The sequence below is a fragment of the Macaca nemestrina genome, chromosome X, assembly GCF_043159975.1.
Source record: "Macaca nemestrina isolate mMacNem1 chromosome X, mMacNem.hap1, whole genome shotgun sequence".
NCBI lineage: Eukaryota > Metazoa > Chordata > Mammalia > Primates > Cercopithecidae > Macaca > Macaca nemestrina.
Window position 1 is genome coordinate 71,871,656 of NC_092145.1, and position 15,285 is coordinate 71,886,940.

At 35.0% G+C, this 15,285-nt stretch overlaps 1 long non-coding RNA gene across 2 annotated transcripts in view; it reads right to left on the reverse strand.

The window, feature by feature from the left end:
* Positions 1-13,482: 13,482 nt before the first annotated feature.
* LOC105483635 (uncharacterized) overlaps positions 13,483-15,285 on the reverse strand; it is a 169,011-nt gene continuing 167,208 nt past the window's right edge. For both annotated transcript variants that reach the window (XR_011618487.1, XR_011618486.1), the window contains exon 5: positions 13,483-14,102. This is a non-coding gene — a long non-coding RNA (uncharacterized lncRNA). The remainder of the gene's footprint in view (positions 14,103-15,285) is intronic.

Consider the following 15,285-nt stretch of genomic DNA (forward strand, 5'->3'; position numbering starts at 1 on the left):
GAAGAGTTTGGCTTTCAGGCATAATTTTAAAAGCATGAGTAAACAAGAGGTCTCTCTCATACAAGTAAGGATTTGGGAAAAACATCAGGTTAGAGGTTTTCCTAAGATACTCCTCATGGTCGTGCTAAGAGAGAAGTGGGTGGGGAGGAAGGTGGGCTGAATTGGAGAAAACTGAAAGGCTCATTCTGGTGTCCAGGAGGAGGTCCACATTCCTTCCTTCAACTTCCAGAATCACATAGGCCTCCTGGATGATAATGGCTGTCTGCACCAACAGAGCTGAGGAGAGAAGCCCTGGGATGCATCAGTTCTGCTGGACCATTTAGGAGACTGGCTCTGGACCTGGAGACTTGTGTCTCTGGAGACAGTCTGCCTTCCAGTGGTACCCATTACAAATTGGTCAGGCTTGAGTTGACTTCCTTATGTTGCTTGAGCAGTTCTTCCTAAAGTGTCCTGAATCCTGACTTTGTGATGCTATTATTAAGTATATGAACTAACTTGTAGCTATGCAACCTCTAGATTTCCAATGTGAACTAATAAATCTTTTTGTTATTGTTGTTTAAGTTCCTGTCATATTTCAGTTGAAATAATTGTAAGGGTCCTTAGGAACTGTATTTGAAAATATTGGCAATATTACACTATGAAACAATCATAAGTTTCCCTATCTCTAATAAATGGGAAAATTTCTAGTATGTGAGTTTATTATATGTTTTGTGTTCATCTCTTAGTTTCCTGTAGCTATCATAACATATTACTACAAATTTGGTGGCTTATAACTTAATTTATCATCTCACTTTTCAGGAGAATGAAACTTCACAAAATAGTACACCTGCACTCACTACAGGGCTGTAGCAAATAATTCATTCCTTGCTGCTCTTCTAACTTCTGGTGGCTACCAGAAATCATTGATGTTCCTTGGTTTGTAGCCACATCACTTCAATCTCTGCTTTCATCTTCACATCATTGTCTCCTCTTCATCTGTCTCTTCTTCTTTCTATGTCTTCTATAAGGAAACTTATCATTGGATTTAAGGTCCACCTAGATAATCTAGGATGATATCCTAATCTCAACGACCTTAACTTACCTGTATAAGCAAAGACCTTTTGTTTTCAAATAAGATAACAGGTCATGGGGATTAAGATGTGGACCTTCATTTTGGGGGCCACTATTCAGCCCACTCTAGTCTCTAACACTAGCATTTGGCATCAAAAGATAGGGATTTTTTTTTTCTAGTTCTAAAATTAACTGGTTATGTGACCCTGAACTAATCATGTTTGCTCCTATTCAATTTGGTCATCCGTTCAAATAAAAGAACTGTACTTGAGAGTCTCTAAAATCCATTTCTCTCCAAATCTAATTTCTCTAATTTTTTATGGTGCTTTATTTCATAAGAAGAGTACATAGAGAAGAACATAACAGAAACTTGCATATTTCATGATATCCTAAAGTTCAGTATTTAGATCTAAAATGCATATGGGGTCTGGGAAAAAATACGAAAAAGAGAAAGCAGCATGTTTTTAAGTGAAGTTTTGTCCCTAGTGGAAATAGTTGGCAGGAGTCCCATGATGTTTATATACATATATAAAATAGCAAAAACAAATAACAACAAATTTACCATACTAACAACTTTTAAGTGTACAATTCAGGATTCCTATGTATAGTCATATTATTATGAAATATATTTCGAAAACTTTTTTATCTTTCAAATTTGAAGCTTTGTGTCCACTAACAGTCACTTTCCTTTTCTTTTCCCTTCGGTAGTTGGTAAACAACATTCTACTTTCCCTTTTTATAAATTTAATTAATTTAGACATCTCATATAAGTGAAATTGTAGAGTATTTTGACTTTGTGATTAGCTTACTTTATTTAGCATTGTGCCTTCAGGGTTTATTCATGTTATAGCATATGACAAGATTTCTTTCTTTTTTAAGACTGAATAATATCTCATTGTATATGTACATGACATTTCGTTTATCCATTCATATATCAATGGGCATTGGTGTTCTTTCCACCTCTTGGTTATTGGGAACACCGTTAAAAATATTAAATTATGCTGGTTAAAGCATGCTAAGGCAGATTTTATTCAGGATCACTGCAATAGGCATAGTGACCACTGCAACAGGATTTTGAAGTGGGGTAGAGAGATTGTTCTTCACTTCAAATATAGCATGATTAAGGAGAAATTTATAGCCAAGAACTAGTGATGAGGTCAGTGAATGGTAAATTATTAAGAGAAATAATCAAGGATAACTGAGATTCTAACTAAATGAACACAGGATTCTTGCTGAAGACAGGCCAGGGTGCTGAAGCATCACCTGGGGAATGATGAATGATGAGGATCCTGATCATATATCAAGGATGATCAGATATTGAGAGTAGGGGGAGTACTTTCTAAACTGACTGGTATGGTTTAAATGGCCTCCAAATCTATGTGTTGAAACTTCATTGCCAATGTAACAGTATTTAAAAAAAAAAACTTCATTGCCAATGGGACCTTTTGGAGGTGATGGGGGAAGAGCTTTTGTGAATAATATTGATAACTTATAAATGGATTGGAAGAATTTGGCTAGGCCATTTTGCTTTTCCACATTTTACCACAGCATTCAAAAAGCTATCTTGGAAGCAGAGACATGACTCACACCAGACAATAAATCTCCTAGTGCCTAGAGCTTGGACTTTCTGCCTCTAGAACTGGGAGAAATAAATTTGTGTTCTTTATAAATCATGCAGTCTTAGGTATTTTGTTATAGCAGCATAAATTGACTAAGACATTGACTTAGCAGAATTCTCTGATAAAAATCAACTTTAAAAGGAGGTACACAGTTGAGTCTATGAGAAGGTTCAGGAACTTCACTAAAGATTACCCAAGCAAAGAATCCTTGTCAGCCTCCCTCTTGTTTAAGAAAATAAGAAACATCTTTTTTTTTTCTTTGAACAGTGTGAGCCCATTTTCTCATTTAACTAGTTTTTCATTAATGAGAAAGTCACTTATCTGTTGCGACTATGTAGCAGAAAGTATTTGCTGAATTGTGATAGCAGACAGGCATTTAATGAGGGGAGGTTGATATCTATAAAAATAGAAGTAAAACCAGGTTAATAGTTGGAAAAATCTATAAACTCAGTTTCTGAGTCCAGAGGGCAACCAGTCAAGATTTTTATAAGATGGCCAACTAGACACAGCCAGGAGAAATGTCTGCCAATGACAGACTGGCACATTGGAAAGACTGACACACTCTGCAGAGGGAAGGTATTGAGAGTGGGTAGAGGAAGGACATAGATGTTGTACTGAAGGCAAAGGAAGCTGAGAACACTGCACAGAACTGATGGGCACTGGGACTCATTACTGGCCTCTGATGGCTCATGAGGAAGAAGAGAGTTGAGTAGGAGAGAAGTGGCTCAGTCTCAGCATAGACCTTGGGTATCCTGGCAGCAAGAGACCCCATGACCTTCATAGACACTTGAGCTGGTAGGAGGAGATGCTTAGAGACATAGGGAAAGCAGGACTTATGCCTGAGTGGAGCCAAGAGGGTTTTGAACAGGAATGTCTGTAGTGAAGCATGACCAGGGACACCCATCCCACAAGGCTCGCCATGCTCCTCTAAGTAACTAGCTGTGGAGTGATCATCAGACCTGGACAGAGCAGAGTGGTCTTGCCTATGAGATAGTGTCAGTTCTATCTGAGCACTCCCCTGTCTGCTAGCCCATTCCAGGCCCACAGCCTGACAAGGCTCATTTGGAGTACATTCTCAGAAGCCCAACCAAGTTGTTCCTGGGGTCCCTCATCATTGCTCCTTCACTGGCAGACTGTGCCTCACCATTGGAGAGCTCCAGCAGGGTGGCCTCCACTGATACCATCCCATCTGTATCCTCCACACACAGCAGCCACCCCTATGCCATGAATATATGGGCCTCATCTCAGACACTGAGATTTAGAGCATGCAGTACAGGAGTCTTCAGCTGAGCCTTTATCCCCAAAACTCTTTCAGAAATAAGCAGGTTGACTGAATCCAACTTATAGCACAATCAAACTCCCAAGGGCATCAAAAAAGATAAAAGTAAAAAAAAAAAAAATCTAAAGGATATGAATATCAAAGACAGAAGGGAAATCAGCCAATGTAGATGAGAAAGAATCAGTGCAAGAAATCTGGAAACTAAAAAATCCAGTGTATTTTCACCTCTAACCTCTGCTCTAGTTCCCCAGCAATGGTTCATAACCAGGCAAAAATGGCTAAAAACCAGAAACACTATTCAGAATGTGGATAAGAATGAAAATCATTGATATTCAGAAGAATGTCTAAGCCATATTCAAGAAATCTAAGGAATACAGTAACAAGGTACTGGAGTTGAAAGATGAAACGGTCAATTTTAGAAAGAACCAAGCTGATCTGATAGAGCTGAAAATGTCACATCAACAATGTCATAAAACAATTGCGAGCATTAGTGGCACAATTGACCAAGCTGAGGAAAGAATCTCAGCTTGGCTGAAGAAAGAATTTTATTAGGTGGCAAAAGTAATTGTGGTTTTTGCCATTATTTTTAATGTCAAAGGCTGCAATTATTTTGCACCAATTGAATAGCTTGGCAGAGGAAATAATTTTCAGACATGTTCTTCAAAATAACTCAGTCAGACAAAACTTTTTAAAAATAAAGAAGAATGAACAAATACTCTAAGATATATAGGATTATGTTAAGGGACAAAATCTACAACTCATTTGTGTCCCAGAAAGAGAAGGAGGAAAAGGAGGCAACCTGCAAAACGTATTTCAGGATATTTTCCATAAAAATTTCCCCAAACCCTTTAGAGACAATTCAAATTCAAATTCAAAAATGCAGAGAATCCCTATGAGATATTATAAAATATTACTATCCCTAAGAACCATAATCATCTGATTCTACAAGGCTGATATAAAAAACAAACAAACAAACAAATATGTTGAAGGCATTTAGAGAGAAAGAGCAGGCCACCTATTATGCAAAGGGAACCTCCATCAGGTTAACAGTGGCTGTTTTAGCAAAAACCCAACAAGCCAGAAAGGATTGGGGGCTTATATTAAACATTCTTAAAGAAAAGAATTTTCAACTGAGAACTTTATATCCAGTCAAACTGACCATCACAGGTGAAGGAGAAATAAACCCTTTTCAGACAAGAAAATGCTAAGGTAAGTTGTTTCCACCAGATCTGCCTTACGAGGCCACTGACACTATAAAGTAACTACACAATCAAGTCTGGATAATAACCAGCTAACAACACTATCATGGTATCAAATTAGCACATATCAATATTAATCTTGAACGTACATGAATCACATGCTTCAATTAAAAGGTTCAGAATGGCATTGGATAAAAACCCAAAACTCAATAGTAAACTATCTTCAGGAGATCAAATTTATGTGCAATGACATTCATGGGCTTAAAGTAAAGGGATGGATAAAAATCTACCAACATAATGGAAAACAGAAAAAGCAGAGGTTGCCATTCTAATTTTAGGCAAAGCAGACTTTAAATCAACAACAACCAAAAAAGATAAACCTTTACCTAATTGTAATGGTTTCAATTCAACAAGAAATCCTAACTATCCTAAATATCTATGTACCCAACACAAGAGCATCCAGATTCATAAAGCAAGTTTTTAGACATCACTGAAGAAGAGACTTAGATAACCACACAATAATAGTAGAAGGATTTAACAACCTGCTGACAGTATTAGATAGATTTTAGAAGCAGAAAACTAACAAATACATTTGGAACCTGAACTAGACACTTCACCAACTAGGCCTAATAGACATATATGGAACTCTCCAACCCAAAACAATAGAATATACATTCTTCATATCTGCACATGGCACATGCTCTAAAATCAAATACACAATTAGACATAAAGCAATTCTTGGCAAATTTTAAGAAATTATATGAAGTGCCATAGCACATTGAAAATAGAAAGAAATCCTAAGATCATTACTGGAAACCATTACATGGAAGTTAGTGCAAGTTAAACAACCTGATTTTGAATGACTTTTGGGTAAACAACAAAAATTAAGAAGGAAATTAAGACATTTTTTGAAATGAATGAAAACAAAGATATAATATTTGCAAACCTCTTGGACACAGTTAAATTGGTGTTAAGAGGAAACTTTATAGCATTAAACACCTACATCAAAAAGTTAGAAAGATCTTAAATTAATCACCTAACATTAAACTTAGGAATTAGAGAAACAAAACCAGGCCAACCCCAAAGCTAGTGGATGACAAAAAATAACCAAAATCATAGTTGATCTGAAGGAAATTGAGATGCAAAAAAAAAAAAAAAAATGCACGAAAGATAAAATAATCCAGGAGTTTGTTATTTAAAGAGTAAATAAGAAATGTAGACTGCTCACTATTCACAATAGCAAAGACTTGGAACCAACCCAAATGCCTATCAATGATAGACTGGATAAAGAAAATATGGCACGTATACACCATGGAATACTATGCAGCCATATAAAAGGATGAGCTAATGTCCTTTGCAGGGACATGGTTGAAGCTGGAAACCACCATTCTCAGCAAACCAACACAGGAACAGAAAACCAAACACCACATGTTCTCACTCATAAGTGGGAGTTGAACAATAAGAACACATGGACCCAGGAAGGGGAACATCACACACCGGGGCCTGTTGTGGGATGGGGGGCAAGGGGTGGGAGAGCATTAGGACAAATACCTAATGCATGCAAGACTTAAAACCTAGATGACGGGTTCATGGGTGCAGCATACCACCATGGCATATGTGTACCTATGTAACAAACCTGCACATTCTGTACATATATCCCAGAACTTAAAGTATAATAAATAAATAAATAAAGTAGATTGCTAGCTAGACTAATACAGAAACAAAGAGAGAAAATCCAGATCAACACAATAACAAATGACAAAGGGACATTAACACTAACCCCACAAAAATGAAAGAAAACAGCAACAACAACTACAAAGGGACTCCTAAGAACACTTTTTGCACTCAACCTGGAAAATCTAGCATAAATGGATAAATTCCTAAACGTGCAACCTACCAAGATTGAACCGGGAAAATTTGAAACCTTGAGCTGACCAGTAATGAGTTCTGAAACTGAGTCAGTAATAGAAAGCCTGCCAAATAGAAAAAGCCTGGAACCGGATGGATTCAAAGCTGAATTATATCAGATGTATAAAGAAGAGCTTGTCTCATTCCTAGTGAAATTATTAGAAAAATTGAGAAGGAGGGACTCCTTCCTAACTCATCCTGTGAGGCCAGCAACATTCTGATACAAAAACCTGGCAGAGACACAACAATAAATATAAACTTCTGGCCAATACCTTTAATGAATATAGATATGAAAATCTTCAACAAAATACTAGCAAACTAAATTTATCAGCATATTCAAAAGCTAATCCACCATGATCAAGTAGGATTTATACCTGGGATGTAAGTTTGTCTCAACATATAAAAGTCAATAAATAAAATTAATCACAAAAATAGAACTAAAAACAGAAACCCAATGATCACCTCAAGAGACACAGAAAAGGCTTTCCATAAAATTCAACATCTGTTCATGTTTTTAACCCTCAAAAAACTAAGCATTATAGGAAAATATCTCAAAACAATAAGAGGCATCTCTGACAAACCTGCAGCCAACATCATACTGAATGGGCAAAAGCTGGAAGCATTCCCCTTGAGAGCTGGAACAAGACAAAGATGTCCACTCTCACCACTCCTGTTCAAGATAGTACTGGATCCTAGCCAGAGAAATCAAGCAAGAAAAAGAAATAAAAGGCTTTCAAATGGGAATACAGTAAGTCAAAATATCTCTGTTTTCAGATTATATTATTTTGAATGTAGAGAATACCACAGTCTCTGAAAAAAGCTCCTAGATCTGATAAACACGGGATACAAAATCAGTGCACAAAATCAGTAGCATTTCTATACACCAACAGTGTCAAAGTTGAGAGCCAAATCAAGAAAGCAAACTCATTTACAATAGCCATGAAAATCACTAAATGCCTAGGAATACTGCTAACCAGAGAGGTGAATAAGCTCTACAATGAAAAATTTTAAAATAATGCTAAAAGATAAGATGACACAAAAAAATTCTATGCTCATGGATACAAAGAATCAATATTGTTAAAAAGGCTAAACTGTCCAAAGCAATTTGTGGATTCAGTGGTATTCCTATCAGACTTACAGCAATATTTTCAACTGAATTAGAAAAAAAGTCTAAAATTCATATATACCCCCCAAAAGTGCCCAAATAGCCATAGCAGTCCTAAGCAGAAATAACAAAGCTGGAGACATCAGATTACCCAGCTTCACACTATACTACAAGGCTACAGTAAGCAAAATAACATGGTACTTATACAAAAACGGACACATAGATCAATGAAATAAAATAGCCCAGAAATAAATTCACACACCTACAACATCTGATCTTTGACAAAGTCAACAAAAACAAGCAATGTGGAAAGCAGTATATTCAATAAATGCTGCTGGGATAACTGGTTAACCTTATGCAGAAGATTGAAACTAGACCCCTTTCTTACACAATATAAAAAAATCAACTCACCATGGATTAAAGACTTAAATGTAAAACTTGAAACTGTAAAAATCCTGGAGGGTAACCTAGGAAATATTATTCTGGACATAGGCTGTGACAGAGTTGATGACAAAGTCATCAAAAGCAATTGCAACAGAAACAAATTTGACAAATAGGACCTAATTAAACTAAAGAGCTTCTGCACAGCAAAAGCAGCACTATTCACAATAGCAAAGACTTGGAATCAACCCAAATGTCCATCAGTGACAGACTGGATTAAGAAAATGTGGCACATATACACCATGGAATACTATGCAGCCATCAAAAAGGATGAGTTTGTGTCCTTTGTAGGGACATGGATGCAGCTGGAAACCATCATTCTCAGCAAACTATCACAAGAACAGAAAACCAAACACTGCGTGTTCTCACTCATAGGTGGGAACTGAACAATGAGATCACTTGGACTCAGGAAGGGGAACATCACACACCGGGGCCTATCATGGGGAGGGGGGAGGGGGGAGGGATTGCATTGGGAGTTATACCTGATGTAAATGACGAGTTGATGGGTGCAGCACACCAACATGGCACAAGTATACATATGTAACAAACCTGCACGTTATGCACATGTACCCTACAACTTAAAGTATAATAATAATAAAAAATAAATAAATAAATAAATAAATAAATAAAATGATATAGTAATTTTGGGGGAAAAAAAAGAAGCTATCAACAGAGTAAACAGACAACTTACACAATTGGAGAAAATATTTGCAAACTATGCATCCAACAAAGGTCTAATACCCAGAATCTTTAAGGAACTTAAACAAATTAACACGTAAAACCAACAACCCCATTACAAAGTGGGCAAAGGACATGAACAGACACTTTTCAAAAGAAGATACACATGCAACCACGAAGCATATGAAAGAATGTTCAGCATTACTAATCATTAGAAAAATGAAAATCAAAACCATGATGAGATACAATCTCACATCAGTCATTATAATTATTATTAAAACATAAATTAATAACAGATGCTGGTGAAGTTGCAGAGAAAATATAATGCTTGTACACTGCTGTTAAGAATTTAAATTGGTTCAGCCATTGTGGAAAGCTATGTGGCGATTTCTCAAATAACTTAAAACAGAATAACCATTTGACCCAGCAATGCCATTATGGTATATGGATATACATATATATTTATATTCAATGGAGTATAAATTGTTATACTGTAAAAACATATGCACATGTATGTTTTTTGCAGCACTATTCACAATAGCAAAGACATGGAATTATCCAAAATTTCTATCAAGAATAGACTGGGTAAACAAAATGTGGTACATATACATCATACAACACTACACATCCATAAAAAGGAACAAGATCATGTCTTTGAAGCAACAAGGATGTTGCTTGAGGCCATTATCCTAAGTGAACTAATGTAGGAACACATTACCAAATACTACAGGTTTTCACTGATAAGAGGGAGCTAAACATTGAGTAGACATGGACAGAAAGAAGGGAACAACAGACACCACGGCCTACTTGATGGTGAACAGTGGGAGGAGGGTGAGGATCAATAAACTACCTATTGGGTACTATGTTTACTACCTGGGTGTCAAAATACTCTGTACACCAAAACCCCACGATACACAATTTATCTACATAACAGTCCTGCGTATGTATCCCTGAACCTAAAATAAAAGTTTAAAAACAAAGATCTTTCAATTTCAGCTCATCTTCACATTGTAAAGTGAAAATGATATTGTGAATCTAATGGATATTCATTGTTTGAAGTTTATATCAGATATCATGGTGAACTTTCTGATTACACTATGCAACAATAGGCATGAAGATTCTGCATAAACAAGCTGTTGTTATTTCTCTGAAGTCTATATCTAGTTATTCAGCTTACAGGGTGTCTGAAAAAGAGTAGTTAAATTTTTATTTACTTCAAACCAGAAGGGCGAGAGAAAAATTGGAAATATTAGTATGGAGAGCTGTAGCCAGACATTGCGGGAAACTAGAAGAATTCAGGGTCTGGTACAGTTTGTATGTAAATAAAAAAATGTCAGAAACAGTGGACAGGGGTAGAACCCAATAGCAAGTGCTATAGATATGTTATCCATTGAAACACATTTTTTTTTACATACACCCCATTTCTATAAGACAATCAAATAAGACAAAGTTGCTTGCAAAATTGTTCTAATTAAGTCTAATTAAGCTTTGCCTGATTATTTACATAAATGAAGCATTGGTACTGATGAATCACAGAGGCTCTTTTTTAAGTGTTCTTTTCTGAAATTTTTAATAAGTAATCTCATATTGGACTTCTAAAAGCCTCGAAAGTCCAAGAAGCCAAGCCAATAACTTATAATCCTATTTTTCCTACAATACTTACAGATTTGGGTAAATTTATCTCTTCTCAGGATCCTGAAACTATCCGGAGGTTCCTGAGCCTGCAAGGATATGACACTTCTTAGTCAACTGTAAGGTAACCATGTAAGGAAACCATGTATGTAATGTACCAGGTCATTTTTTTTTCACAAGGGGCTTCATTAGTTTCATAAAGTTGATCTTAATTTCTTAAAGTTGTCTGGTCATGTATAAAATATGACATTCCAATTAAAGTCATAGTAGTACAAACAATATTTTGAATTGTGTCTTGTTAAAGGAAGAACAGACTCTTATTAAACTTATGCAAATAGCTATATTTCTATGAAAATAATAATACTAATTACTAGTTTCTGAATTCTGGAGGGATGAGGTAAGGAAAAAAAGTAAATGTTTACATTTTTGTTCACAGAAGTATACTTTATAAAATTGCTATAAGCTATAGAGATCTTAAAACAACGAAAAAGGTTTCCTAAAATTAGAAAGAAAACCATTAAAAACTAGAAATGCTTCTAACAAAAATATCATCTAAAAATATCCTCATCAGTTTATTCAGCCTTATGTAATTAATTCTTGTTCTACTTTATCTTGGTTACCAGTTTCGTGAATGTCAGTTTCTTCGTTAGAGTCCTGAAATTTTTTTCAGTTCAATATTATGATCTTAAATTTATCAGAAATATATATTCCAGAGTACTTGTCAGAGTCTTTATAATAAATCTTCCTGAATAAGAAGTAATTTTGGACATAGCCGACTGAAAATACTTTCAGAGAAGAATCAATATAACACAATAACTGTCAATAAAAAGCTTGAAATGTGGTCGGGCGCGGTGGCTCACGCCTGTAATCTCAGCACTTTGGGAGGCCCAGGAGGGCGGATCACGAGGACGGGAAATCGAGACCATCCTGGCTAACACGGTGAAATCCCATCTCTACTAAAAATACAAACAAAAAAATTAGCTGGGCGTGGTGGCGGGTGCCTGTAGTCCCAGCTACTCAGGAGGCTGAGGCAGGAGGCAGGAGAGTGTCGTGAACCTGGGAGGCGGAGCCTGCAGTGAGCCAAGATTGCGCCACTGCACTCCAGCCTGGACGACAGATTTCAAAATAAATAAATAAATAAATAAATAAATAAATAAATAAATAACTTGAAAGCTTAAAATGTTTATAGTTAAAGGTCATTACAATAATCATGAAATTAACAAGGAAATTTGATTACTTTGTGGAATCAAATATTTTAACATAATTTTAAGAGAGAAGGATAAATTCTCATTTTTCATCAGTGTACTATTAATACTAAAGCTAGTTTTTAAATGACATTTATAAATGAATCTACCCAATCTCAATGAGCTTTGAACACACAAGATTTATTTTTTTTTATTTATCTATTTATTTTTTTATTATTATTATACTTTAAGTTCTAGGGTACATGTGCATAACGTGCAGGTTTGTTACATATGTATACTTGTGCCATGTTGCTGTGCTGCACCCATCAACTCGTCAGCACCCATCAACTCGTCATTTACATCAGGTATAACTCCCAATGCAATCCCTCCCCCCTCCCCCCTCCCCATGATAGGCCCCGGTGTGTGATGTTCCCCTTCCCGAGTCCAAGTGATCTCATTGTTCAAGATTTATTTTTAAAGATTGCCTTCACGTAAGCCATTTATAGCATTTAAAACATATTCATCAGCTTTTTTGCCTCCTACATTTTGTCTTTCTTACTTTGGAACAATCAGTCATTCTACTTTATTAGAATTATCATTTTATTAATTTTACAGATTTAATTATTTCTTTTTTCCTTAACAGAAAAGATATCATATTTGAAACATTCCTTACCAAAACCACCTCTTATTTTCCTTGTATACTTTTCATGAGAGTTGTTTCACTTGTAATTTATAGTAGTTCTAATTTATATATTACTTAGAAGTTTTAATACTTAGCAAGTGTAATTTCTAATGAAAACTATAAACTAAGCATCTGTGAACTGTGAAATACCAACATTGTATAGATGAATACTATTTTATAATTTTTAGAAACATATAGTATAATTTTTGATGTTTATTAACAGACCAAAATATATTTAGCTTTTTCTGTAAATTTTAAGAAAGCAAAAGGAGATAAACTTAAATGTATGTTCAACAATTAATATTTTAGTATTTTATTTTTCTTAGAAATGAACCAGACATGTAATAAATACCTATTACTTTAATTAATTTACAATACCTTTAAGGTTGTTAGTTACCAAAAAGATTTTGAAAACTATTTTTAATTGGATATATATTTTGAAAGGAAAAATTGTTTTTGAAAAGTTTGTTTATAAATTTTTATCCCATTTACACGTTTTAATTCACTTATTATGTTGAATTACTCATGAAAATATCATGAGCCATTTAGCAAAGCTAGCCATCATCGCAAATAATTTTCCTGTTTACAAGTTTTTATAGCCTGTGCATGTTAGGCAGTAATCATGAAAGCAAGAATTCTAAAAAAAAAAAAAAAAAAAAAAAAAAAAAATTATACATAGGTTTTTTTTTTTTAATTTTTGCTGCTGTATTTAATAATCATATACTAAAGGACAGGGCAGTTTTACTTGCACATTTGTCCTTTGGCTAAACTCATACTTTATTCATCTTAAAGTAGTAGAGATACTTTGACTAGTAAATCCAGATAGAATAAAAATGTGTCTACAGTATACTTAATGCTAATAATTCTGAAGACATTTTTTTTGCCTTTATTTACTGACAATTTAAAAACTAGCTTTATTTACCAAAAATTATTCAGATCACATAAACTTAAAAAGCACTTGGGCTTTTGTACTTTCGAGAGTTTTAGGAATGCTTAATGTATGTAAGTGCTCATTTATTTCCAAGCAAATCTAAATAGAATTCCTTTGATGCTCATTTGTTTTCTAGCCAATCTAAATAGAACTCCTTAAATGGATTTTATAAATTAATTTGACAATATAATCCAAAGGTAGGAAAGTATCTCATACTTTCATACTCATTTAAAACTCATACTTCTCATACTCATCCAAAACTCCTCTGAGTGGACAAAACATAGTTTTGTTTTCAAACAGCTTCTTATTTTCTTTTTGGTCTCAGGTAGTTGCTTTTATGGGATCTTGAGCGCCTTGAAAGCGTGGTACTGAAGTTCAAGTAACTGAGCAGGATCTAGAAAGCAAAAAAAAAAAAAAAAAAAAAAAAAAAAAAAAAAAAAAAAAAAACAGTTTGGCACTGGTGCACAGAGATATGTAGGAGGAAGGGGTTTGAAATAAGACATTTCCAAGTATTCTTGAAAACTGGAGTACAAAATTATGCCAACAAGAAGAAGGTAGACAGAAATAGTGGATAATTTAGTCAACAGGGGTTCAAAAAGAGAGGTTTCATGTGACAGAGAAGTTCACATAGGAGCAGCATGGTCCAGTAGGGAGAAAATAGAAGTCTCAAAGACGACTAGAAAGAAGACATCTCCAGCCCAAGGAGTCAGGGAATAATTCTGACTCAAGAAAAAGACCCAAGAAGAAGAACTGCTAGCCCAGAAAGTACCATTCAAAGAAACCTGGAACTCTAAACCAGCTTCAGGAGTACATTAGAATTCTTAAGATTAAAAAATCTGTAATTACCATGTCCAATGGACATTTATTCAGAGCAATAGTCTGACTCACCAATGAATCTCCAATCAGTCAGTCAGGACTAATGACAAAGGTTTCACACGTGAACACTCAGAATAAAAAAAAAATTCAATTATACTTGTTAAAACATGGTAAGGCAGACTCTATTCAAGATCATCACAATAAATAGATACCACTGCAATGGGATTTTGCAGTGGGAGAAAGCAGTTAGGCTCAACACCTAATACAACATGGGCAAGTGGGAATTTAGAGCCAAGAAGCAAGGTTGGGGTCAATGGATAAAAAATTACTAAGAGAAAACATCAGGAATAATTGGAATTCTAGCTAAACTTACATAACAGGATTTTTGCTGATAACAAGCCAGGGTAATCAGACATCTCCTGAAGAATGTTAGAGGGTGAGGAACCTGATCATATATTGAAGGTGTTTAGTTATCAATAAGGGTGAGGGAGTTGCTAAACTGACTTAACAGGGTTATTTACTAAAATTGGAATTTATAAGGAAGTGCACAGATGGGCCTAGGACTAAAATTTCCCTTAAAAAATCATTGTCATTAGTGTTGCCGTGGACATAAATGTGCAAATACATCTTCAAAAGATTGTTTTCAATTATTTTGGAAATATACCCAAAAATGGTAGTGCTGATCTAATTGTAGTTTTTAAAACATTTTTTGAGGAATCTCCATACTGTTTTCCATAGTGATTGCACAGTTTTATCCTTCC